General features: G+C 39.6%; 1 long non-coding RNA gene across 1 annotated transcript; it reads right to left on the minus strand.

The window, feature by feature from the left end:
- Nucleotides 1-3,570: 3,570 nt before the first annotated feature.
- On the minus strand, nucleotides 3,571-11,077 carry LOC120928585. Its single transcript, XR_005747242.1, has 2 exons — nucleotides 10,642-11,077; nucleotides 3,571-3,683 (listed from the first exon to the last, which is right to left on the minus strand). It is a non-coding gene; the product is annotated as an uncharacterized LOC120928585 (long non-coding RNA).
- Nucleotides 11,078-12,408: the final 1,331 nt, after the last annotated feature.

Raw genomic sequence — 12,408 nt, forward strand, 5'->3', positions numbered from 1 at the left:
TAGAATGTATTAATAAAATTACTATATTTAACAGAACATCAAAGTAATGAAAGTTATAATTTGCTAAATATTTTAACCTAACTTTTAACTGTATTTTTGGGTGTCATACACATAAATGCAGTAATTGGAGAACAAGTGATAAACCCATTGACTAGTAGATCTCTCGGGGATTACTATAGAAAGTCAGATTTTCAAAAGGGACAGACGTCTTTCGAAACATAATCGAAAATTGTCAAAGATCCTTTGAAAAGATTTGTTATTTTAATATTTCCACCTTAGAGATTTTGTATAGAGTGGAAGTAGCCTAACCTGGAGGTTCCGTTTTTTTCTACTTTTCCAGTAAAATAAAATAAATGAACATACTTTATGGATCTTTGTAGATTAGTTGTATTTAAAAGATGTTGGCAATATTTTTCAGCAAAGTTTACTTGACATTATTGCATGTCAGCCAAAATTATTTCACATTGATATATTATGACATAAATATGTTTGGATAGCTTACATTTTTAGTGCAAATATGTTCATGTGCCTTAAAAGAGTTCACCTTTCTGAACATGTTACACACATATTTAGGGTGTAATATGTGACATGTTCAGCATCTGAGTGGGACCCCTCTCCCTAGATTCTCCCTTCGCTGTGACAGCAAGCTAGGGATCTTCCCCCCACTCTCTGTGACAATTCAAAGAGCACGGCCATGCGGGTCTTAGCCCATATGGTCGGGTCATTGATTCACAGATCCCTGTGAATCTATAGACTGCAAGTACTGACAGCATTTGTGGCTGTTGACTTGCAGTTCTCAATGAACTACCAGGGCGCTGTTGAGTACCCTAGGTAGTTCATTGAGCTTCTTGTCATTCAGTAACTGCCTGCCTGTATCGGAGGTACAGGCAGACGTCTACACAGAATGTTTGCAGCACCATGGCAGGGATCTGCTGATCGTGGGTGTAATGCTTTACAGGCTCCTAACAAAAAAATGCATATTTTTAACCTCTTTGCCACCGCGCCATAGACAAAAGACGTCTACAGCACGGTGGAGTTGTTCGGGGAGGATGTCCCTGGGACGTCCTCCCAGAATCCTCCTCTCACGCGCCCCCTAGGGCGCGCTCCAGGAATCATCCGTGAGAGCCAGGTCTAGAAGACCCTGCGCATCACAGATCGCGGTAAATTGCCGCTGATAGCTTTGACGGAGCGATCACTTGTAAACAAACCGGCGTCATGTAATGACGCCGGTTCCTCCCTCTCCTCTCTGTACCGATCAGTACAGTGTGAGAGGAGAGGGGGGAGAGCGGAAGCAGCAGCAGCTGCTGTGGGCTGGATCTGTGACAAATGCAGTCACAGATCCAGCCATCCCTCCCTGCGCAATACTCTGCAATACCCCCCATACTCTGCAATACCCCCCATACTCTGCAATACCCCCAATACCCAGCAATACCCCCAATACCCAGCAATACCCCCAATACCCAGCAATACCCCCAGTACCCAGCAATACCCCCAGTACCCAGCAATACCCCCAGTACCCAGCAATACCCCCAGTACCCAGCAATACCCCCAGTACCCAGCAATACCCCCAGTACCCAGCAATACCCCCAATACTCTGCAATACCCCCAATACCCTGCAATACCCCCAATACCCTGCAATACCCCCAATACTCTGCAATACTCTGCAATACCCCCAATACTCTGCAATACCCCCAATACTCTGCAATACCTGCTAATATGACAGAAAAAAAAGATTTTTTTTATTTTTTTACAGAATTTTCAGTGTTTTTTCTTTTATAGCGCAAAAAATAAAAACCGCAGAGGTGATCAAATACCACCAAAAGAAAGCACTATTTGTGGGAAAAATAGGACAAAAAAATCAGATGGGCACAATGTTGTATGACTGAGTAATTGTCATTCAAATTGTGAGAGCACCGAAAGCTGAAAATTGGTCTGGTTAGGAAGGGGGTTTAAGTGCCCAGTGGTCAAGTGGTTAATACCTGCAAAAATGTGCATTTATTTTTTATTTTTGAATGTGAATTTATCCTTTAAGATATAAATAAAATAAAAAAAACATGAAAGTGTCCAAACAAATCTTAAAACCCTTAAAATATTTTTTTGGAACACAAGAAGAAGCTTCTAATACAGACACACAATCCACATAGGCCTTGATTCATGCTTCAATGCAGAGCTAGGGTCTGTCCATACCAGGGCAAAGCCTCACTTTTATTGACCACTTACCCCCCGGACCATATTGCTGCCCAAATACCAGAGTACTTTTTGCGATTCGGGACTGCGTCGCTTTAACAGACAATTGCGCGGTCGTGCGACGTGGCTCCCAAACAAAATTGGCGTCCTTTTTTTCCCACAAATAGAGCTTTCTTTTGGTGGTATTTGATCACCTCTGCGTTTTTTATTTTTTGCGCTATAAACAAAAATAGAACGACAATTTTGAAAAAAATGAATATTTTTTACTTTTTGCTGTAATAAATATCCCCCAAAAATATATAAAAAAACTTTTTTTTCCTCAGTTTAGGCCGATACGTATTCTTCTACATATTTTTTGTAAAAAAAATCGCAATAAGCGTTTATTGATTGGTTTGCGCAAAAGTTATAGCGTTTACAAAATAGGGGGTATTTTTATGGCATTTTTATTAATATTTTTTTTTACTAGTAATGGCGGCGATCAGCGATTTTTTTTTCGGTATTGCGACATTATGGCGGACACTACGGACATTTTTGACACATTTTTGGGACCATTGGCATTTTTATAGCGATCAGTGCTATAAAAATGCATTAGATTACTATAAAAATGCCACTGGCAGTGAAGGGGTTAACACTAGGGGGCGGGGAAGGGGTTAAGTATGCCTGGGTGTGTTCTTACTGTGGGGGGGGGGTGGCCTCACTAGGGGAAACACTGATCTTCTGTTCATACATTGTATGAACAGAAAATCAGCATTTCCCCTGCTGACAGGAACGAGAGCTGTGTGTTTACACACACAGCTCCCGTTCCCCGCTCTGTACCGAGCGATCGCGTGTGCCCGGCAGCGATCGCGCCCGCCGGGCACACTAGTGGCGGCTAATAGGCAGGACGTCATATTCCGTGCTCTCGCCTAGGAGAGCCACCTTGTGGACGTATTTCGACGGTGCGGCGACGGCAAGTGGTTATACAATCAAATTCCAAAATCCCAGGGGCAAACAAGGCTTGAAAATTTTATTTTAAAAGGTGGGACCGAGATCCAAAGTGCCAGGAAAGTTAAGGCCTAAGTTAAGCGTATGATGGGGATCAGAGGCTCTGCAGTCACGTTGAAAATTATCTGGAGAATGTTAAAAGGTATTCCAATGAGCCCCCAGCAGTTTCCTATCTCACAAAATTTTCCATGATTGCTACCTCTGGACCCTGTCCAGTCTTCAGTGTGGTCTTCAGACAGAAGTGCAAAACTATGATATTGTGCAGTTTCTAGATTTAATACAGTATTATTGCACTGACACGTTGGCTGCCCATGGTGTCGTTTAATGCTTCGGTGCTTTGAGACATTATTCTGTAAATCCTGATTTGCTGCTGAGGTTGTAATTGTGCTTGTCTTCTGTTATTCACTTCCATTTTTCTACTGTAATTTTGTTTCAGATTTACTTTCTCCTGTCACTCTTCATAATTTGTTGCATATTGGCTTAAAACTTGGTTACTGACTCCTGATTAAAACCTGCAGAAATGTTCCAACAAGTCAGTTTGTAAGAAGTCAATCATTAGAATTAAGATTAATCAATTCTATACTCCACACTATGGGTCTGTTACGAAAGTACAGCTGCACCCCATTGTGCGTGTATCTTATAAATAGGATACAACCAAGGTAAGTAAGGAGAATATGGTGTGATGATACAACAGCACAACTCTACATCATACACATGGAGCTATACTACAAAGCACCACCTACAGTTGCGTCCTTAACTAAGAAAAGTGCATCAGCAAAGTGCATATATCAATAACACACAGTATTTCACTTATAACAATCACTGTGCAATATAGTGCATAAATATTGAAAACAATATAAATTCTGTAAAGACAATATGGTGTGACTGACGCTTGCAATACTACAATGCAACAACTCCCATTTTCAATAATGTAAATAAACAAATTGCCTTCAGTGACATAATACACATAGCACTGTACTACAACACACCTGCCTTAAACTATAACAATCACTGTGCAATTAAGGACATAGATACTGAAAGATTGTAACATATTGTAAACATTATATATCTATATTCTGTGCAAATGTCAGAAACACTGGTCCTTGTGTGTGGTATGTATATCCAATAAACAATGTTGCAATTTAGTGTTCATAAAGTGATTTTTAACCACTTGCTGACCACCCTTAAACACTCTTACTGCTACAGGGTGGCAGCTGTGTGCAGGGTCAGATATTATATATATATATATATATATATATATATATATATATATATATATATACATACATACATATACACACACACACACATACACACACACACCTGATCCTGCGTTTCTGCCTGTAGCGGCACGTGCACACCGGCGGCAGGCTGCATCTGATGTGATAAATCAAAGAAGAAGCTGATCTACGGGTCCCGGGGACTCGATGTCCTCCGACACCAGGCGATCATTAGTAAAACACACAGAACTGAGATTTTCCTATGTAAACAAGGCTTATCTCAGTTCTGACAGGGGATAGGGACATTTCTGTGCCTCTGCAGATCAGGGACTAGAATCAATATCTTCCCCTAGCGAAAGCAATCGTGTGTACACAAAAACACTGGCTAGGCACACAGTGCCTTTGATCGCCCTAGATGTTTAATCTCTTTATGGCTAGTGCCATTTGTGCAGTGTCAAACGTGTCAGTTAGTGTCCGATTGCCTTGATGAAGCTCATGTAATTCGGTGAGCGAAATGCATTGACATCACGTCATGTGACCCAGCCTCCTGAGCACACCATTGTGGCTTGTACATCAGCCACTTCACACACGTGGATGTGAACCTGGCAGCACTTCCTCATGTTCCCAAAACGGCACATAGTAAGCCTGTACACTCACACTTATGGCGGCATACAGGGGATGGATGTGGACAGAGTGGCGCACTTTAGCCATACTACAGGTTAGATTGTTTGATGGGACATAGTTACTGGGACTATACATTGTCTAGCTGAATTTTCCACTGCCTCGTGGAATGCCCAGTAAAATCTGTGTTCATCTGCTGGCTGCTTTCTCCCCTCTTTTTGCTACTCCAGCTAAATGAATTAGTTTCCTGCTTGCCAGCTATGCCTTGCATGGACCCTTTACTTACATATGCCAATGTGATTCTATTCATGACTGTGTCTTAGTGACTATTGACAATTTATCCTTGAGACTATTGGGCCAAGTCACTTACAGCTGGATTGCATACATTATCCACCATGTGTTACTACTCCATATACCACTACATATAGTAAAGGAGCTATGGTTTGACTTCATCTTGTGACATATTGAAGATACTGTCCAGCTTTGCCTGTCTTTTGATTATTGTCAGGCATGGATCACGGATGTTCTCAAAACATTCCCACAGCTGATACTTACCTCACTGTAGGTAAACCTGTGAGCCCTGGTTGTGTTTTTAAGTGCGTGACAATGTTGTCGTGACTTTTTATTGATGGTGTGGTAAAGGTTTTGGTATGCTTTATTTTTGTAATTTGTCTTCTTTTGAAGAAAATTCGGTTTTCATTATGCCGCGGTCTGTTCCTTATTCGGGCCTCTTTTCAGATTTGGACTCTTTTTGAGTCCAAATCATACTCATTTATATATTATCTCAGTTCTGACAGGGGGAAGGGACAATCCTGTGTTATGGTTTGACAGCGCTACACATTTTTGATTTTGATTGATTACAGGCAAGACTTGTTTGATCCTGCCTGCAAGTCTGTTATTGTCTACAGGCAGTCTTATCTAGCTTGATATATTTCAGTACATGATACTATGCTTGGTACTATCTATCTTCTCAGTGAGAACAAGTTGGGTCACTAATCTGAGGGTTGTAATTTCTGTTGACAAAGACAAGGGATGAGGTAGATATAAACTAGCCCCTTTTCTGCTGTTCACCCACAGACCTTCACAATCATTAGGCCAGAGATATGGAGAAGAAGTACTTGTCCTCATCACAGATTAAGGGCATACTCTAGACATGTAATTTAAAAGAATTTTTCATTTTTAATGTCTTTTAAAAATTACTGAAATCGCTAATCTGCAAAAATATAAGTTTACAATTTCTATTTTTGCTCATGGTATGAAGTTATGAGTAATCACTAGTCACAGCATGAAACGCATCAACTCTTACTGTACCCTGCACTGCCTGTGATTTCTTTTGCACGAAGGATCAATATAGGTGAAGTGTTGCAGCGAATCCCAGATTTATTTTGATTGTGTATCTGCAGGCGAGTTGAGTTGTGCTAGCATCTCCACCTAAACACTGGCTGTGCTCTGAGTGGATGGCTAATGTGCTCCCCTGGAGTGGCTTTCTCTTCAGTGGTGGTTGTCCATTACTATTTAACATTTGGCTCTCATTGACTTCAGTAGGGTTTAAAATAACCTTTCTTAGTACACCTCTCACCTTACAATTATCACCAGACATAATTTGTGTGATAATCTTTCTGAAATGACTTTACATGCATTTTGAAAGAGTGCTAACACTCAGCTGTATATGATAATAGTACATGTAATACCACATTTTCATTGATGATATAATGTTCTGCCTTGTGTGAGTTACCCAATGCATAAATCAAATATCACACATGAAAACACATAAAACGTGTGGTAAAGCTTTTTTGGATTGACCCCACTATATAATCTATACGGCAATGCATTGTACTGCATTTTGTAAACGTTGTTTAGAATTAAAAATGTTCAGTTCCTTAATGTTTGTTCATGAAACATCCCTTATTTATTACAAAATACTGCAATTATTATATGATTTCAACAGTAAGAACACAGAAGTAAAATGATAAAATTCCAAATGAAAAGAGTGCATGAATTTCTGAGCATCATGTTATCTCCTAAAGCACAATGCTTTTGAGGACCACAGATAGAAGGATCAATTAATGTGTCTCATTCACCTAGCTTATGAATATTAACTAATTCTAAGCTTATTTAGATATACAACATTGTTCTGTTTTGTTAAAATAGACACTTGTAACTTAAAAAATGAACCATCTAATACAAGTGATTCATACTAATTTTGGAAAGCTCACTGATGGTCCCTGGCATGACAAACAGTTAAGCCCCAATATTGTAAATACACAATGGGAATTAAGCTTCTATAATGTATTAAGGATCATAACCTTTCAAAATCTTACACTTGTAGTACTATTTACTCAAAAATATATATATATATATATTAGGGAATAGCACTACAAATGTAAGAGGTTAAAAATAGTGTATATATAGTATATATATATACACACACACACATGCAATTTTGTCTCCAGATTTGTAGTCACTTTGAAAAATATGCTTATAGGTTTTCCTTATATGATACCCATTTTTGTGAATTCAAGATTTGATCAAAATCTAATACTGCAAAAGTGAGAAACATACTAACCATTAGCCAGTAGAATCCAAATGCCCCTAGATGCTTTTCCTTTCTGTACTGCAGGTTGCCGCTCCATTTTTGAAGAAAGAGTGAGAATCCTAAACTTGTTCTTTTATCCTGCAGAGGCACTTATTTTATTTGCCTTACACTGCCCCACCCATACAAATCTCCACATTCTTCATTCTTCAAGAGTGACAAAATTATTGTTCATAAAAAGTTCAGCCAGCAAATCTTTTTCTTCTTTTCCAGTGTGCTTTGGTTACAAATATATCTTTTATTTTGGAAAATAATAAACTGAATTATCTTTCTAGAACTTAGACTGGGAAGAAAATGATAACTGGTATGTCTTTTGAACAAAATGATCTTTTTCAACAATGGCTCAGAATATTTCAGAGCATAAGCACAGGTTGTTCAAAAGAAAGAGTTTGCATAACGTTTTCTAAAAGGCAAAAACAATCTAGCCTTCTTGTATTATTGTCAACGCTCCTTACTTTAAGTAACGGGTAGACAGACGACTGTTCTTTATATCAATGAGGTAACCATAACAAGTCTTCTAAAAGGACTCTCTCTTATAAAGGATAACAGATATTGTTATCATATTACAGGAATAAAAAGTGCCTTTTGAGTCATTCAAAGAAAGCCAGACGGGTTAGGTTGAAAAGTTACTCTGCTGCCTGTGTGCTTGGAATATGCTCAGTCTACAGAGATTTCATCAGCAGAAAAAAAAGTTTCACCAATAAATGAGTGAATTTTCATATCAAATGACTTTCTGTGATAAACAAACATGGGAATGAAGTTCGAATTTGGATCCATGATGAGGGGTGGCACCTTCCAGATATGTAGCTACAGACACTGTCATTTACAAAGATATGTGTGTGTCTTTATTGCATATTCTATATGCTAGGAAATATGATTTATAGTTAATGCAAAGGCATCCAAACAAACAGCTACAAAATGTATTAGAATCTTTTTGACAATAATTTGGTCTTTATCTGAATATTTAAAATCCATACCAAAATGTTTTTATATATAGGATTAAACAGCAATCTGATACATTTTTATAAACATGTTTGATAAATTTCAGTAAATTCAAACCAAAGTTAATACCAGACATTAGGCTTAATTCACAAAGCTAACACACCAAGATAATGGCCTCCATTCACTTAAGCAGATTGCATACGGTAGTTAGGTGCCTGGACACATTTTCCCTAAATACCACATGCGATCCTGAAATTGTCAATTCACTATGCCGTTTTACGGTATTTAACACAAAACACTGAAAACGCTCGGCAATTACTGCATGAAAAGGTCTTTAAACTCAATTTACAGAAGGAAATAAATACTTAAATGCATGCAGTAATTAAGTAGTTTTCCAGGAATGCGGTAATTAAGGAATGTAAAAGTATAAAAGCCAATTTTGAGTAGTCTCTGTTAAGGATGAGCTAAAAATTCCCCCCTCCCGGGTTTGGTTTGCACCAGAACTTGCGAACAGGCAAAAATGTTGTTCAAAAACGCGAACACCGTTAAAGTCTATGGGACACAAGCATGAAAAACCAAAGTGCTAATTTTAAAGGCTTATATGCATGGTATTGTCATGAAAAGAAGTGTTTGGGGACTCGGGTCCTGCCCCAGGGGACATGTACCAATGCAAAAAGACTTTTAAGAACTGTCGTTTTTTCAGGAGCAGTGATTTTAATAATGCTTAAAGTGAAACAATAAACGTGAAATATTTCTTTACATTTCATGCCTGGGGGTGTGTATAGTATGCCTGTAAAGTGGCACATTTTTCTCATATTTAGAACAGTCCCGCAGCAAAATAAAATTTCTAAAAGAAAGAAAGTCATTTAAAACTACTCGTGGCCATAATGAATTGTCGGGTCTTGGCAATACTGATAAAACTAATTGAAAAAAACGGCATAGGTTCCCCCCCCCCAGTTCAAAACTGTGCCCTTTGGGTCTGGTATGAATAATAAGGGGAACTCTGAACCAAAATTAAAAAGAAAGTTGCATGGGAGTCCCCCCAAAATCCATACCAGGCCCTTCAGGATTTTAAGGGAAACCCTGCCCCAAAATTAAAAAAATAAATGGTGTAGGGGTCCACCCAAAAATCTATACCAGACCCTTATATGAGCATGCAACCTGGCAGGCCACAGGAAAAGAGGAGGGATGTGAGAGCACCCCCTCCTGAACTGTACCAGGCCACATGCCCTCAACATGGGGAGGATGCTGTTGATGGGGACACAGGCCTCATCCCCAGCCCTCTTGCTCAGTGGTTGTGGGGGTCTGTGGGCGGGGGGCTTATTGGAATCTGGAAGCCTTCTTTAACAAGTGGACCCCAGATCCTGCCCCTCATGTGAATTGATAACAGGTACTAACCCTAACCATTTCACCAAAATAGTGTCAAAAATTGTAAAAAAGACAAGAGACAGCTTGGGACAAGTCCTTTATTAAAAAATAAAAATGTCCAGTGATGTAAATCCATGTTGATGTCGACCGGAAAAAAAAGCCACAACAGTTACGCCTCCATGGGAGGTGGCCGCTGAGTGACGCTTCCCCCGCCGTGACAGCTGTTATATAGCTGAGGGCAGGGCCACCCTGTGAAGTAAATGGGTGACCCCACCCCCTCTGACACCACCCAAAGGGCCTGGTAATGGACTGGGGGAACCCATGCCATTTCTTTCAATGAGTTTTATCTGTATTGCCGAGACCCAAGAAAAAACTGCGCTAAAACCCAAAATGTGAAAACACGGAGCTGTCAGCACTCCAACAAAGTCAAACAAGAATAAAAAATAGATAGTGCAGCGCTAAATAGTCATAAGTGGTAAACTAGTTAGAAAAGCCACAAAATAATGGATGTAACCAATGTAAGTAATAATATTAAATAGTGGAACACACAACTGAATACAATAATGTCCATATGTCATATACAATGTCACATATGTCCAAAGTCCATATGTGATGAACACACGTTGTGAGAAAGTTCCCTCCAGATGACAACACTGAATGCTGAATAGCCAGTTGACTGAGGAGATAAAGGTTACTTCATACAAGGAAAAGGTGAGGTACTCTTACCATGTGAGATGGACTCATCTGTTATACAACAGTGGGTCAGATGGGCTTGTGGTCACAAAGACCCGGGTCGATGCGGTAAGGTCTCGCAGGTTATCCAAACGGTCTGGATGGCTTTTGTGAGTTAAGTCCTGAGAGCTGGGGTAGAGAGCCAGTGGTCCTTCCGCTGAAGAGTGAATGTGGGGGAAATCCGTGTGGACTCCAAAAATGACAAAATCATACAAAGAATGCTCCAAATGGTGTAGGTCATAAAAAAAAAACACTGAAGGTTTATTGGAATACAATGGTCATACAAAAAATGACACAAAAATAATGGTAAAAGTGATCACATGAGCAAAATAAAAGCAGTATGGGGTGCAATGATGCAAAACCCGACATGTTTCGACTAAGAAAGTCGTCAACAGGGGCATATCTCTGCACCCCCATACTGCTAGCTTTTATAGACATAAAATGGCCCAGACCCACCTTTGAGAGGCGGGATCAGACAGGAAGTGATGTCATACACCTCCTTCACTCACAGGGATAAAAACACAAACTTCTTATGAAACAAAAAAAAAACAAAAAAAACACAAACTTTCCAAACTTATGCATTAGTCTTCAAACTCAATACACTTCAGTACATATAAAACACATCATCATTAATATATTATGCAAACTGGCCATAATGGAAGCACACACAGTACTCCACATAACCCATGACTCTGTGCTGTGTATAGAGACATCCCTATAGTCTACTGACCAATAGGCGACATGGTATCTCACATGGCTTGCATATCAAGTGTAAAAGCCACCCGCATAATTTATGGGAATGCTGGAGGAGTATTTAAACTAGGATTGAGGGGGAGGGTGAATTAGAATTACATCGAGCAGACAGGTCAGTTAGTGGTCAGACATTAATGGAGAGTGGAATGGGGATAGATGGGGGGAGGGTTATGGCAGGTGACAAGAAAGTTCCCATGTAGCAAACAGCCATTGGAAATAATAGTGCCATTTGTACTACTATAAATTATATGAAAAACACCAGAGAAAAATGTAACAATACATTTAAGTGTTTGTTCACCAATGCCAGAAGTCTGCCAAGCAAAACAGGTGAGCTGGAAGCTCTGGTGCATGAGGAGAGCTATGATGTAATCGGTATTGCTGAAAATTGGCTTCAATCCTCACATGACTGGGCTATTAATATTCCTGGCTATGCTCTCTTTCGGAAAGACAGGGTAAAAAGGAAAGGTGGAGGGGTCTGTCTCTATGTGAGAAGTGACCTCAAAGCAAGCGTGAAAGAGAACCTGGTTGATGGAGAGTGTGATGAGGCTGAAGCATTATGGGTGGAACTGCATACAGATGTGCGTAGTTCAAAATTAATCATTGGAGTTTGTTATAAACCACCCAATGTTAATGAGGAGGTGGAGACTCAGCTCCTTGCACAGATGGAAAGGGCTGCAAGGTCTGGGACGGTGATAATAATGGGGGATTTTAACTACCCAGAAATTTACTGGATTAATGGCACTTCTGGGACAGTTAAAGGACAAAAATTTAAAAACCTATTGCAGGACAATTTTATGGTGCAGTTTATTGAGGCCCCAACTAGGAATGATGCCCTGTTGGACCTGATAATCTCAAACCATGCAGAGCTTATTACTAATGTTCAGATAAAGGAACACCTGGGTAGCAGTGATCATAACATGATTTCATTTAATGTTAACTATAAGCAAGAAATACATACAGGAAATATTAAAACACTAAATTTTAAGAGAACAAATTTTCCAAGGATGA

Source organism: Rana temporaria, chromosome 2, assembly GCF_905171775.1.
Source record: "Rana temporaria chromosome 2, aRanTem1.1, whole genome shotgun sequence".
Lineage (NCBI taxonomy): Eukaryota > Metazoa > Chordata > Amphibia > Anura > Ranidae > Rana > Rana temporaria.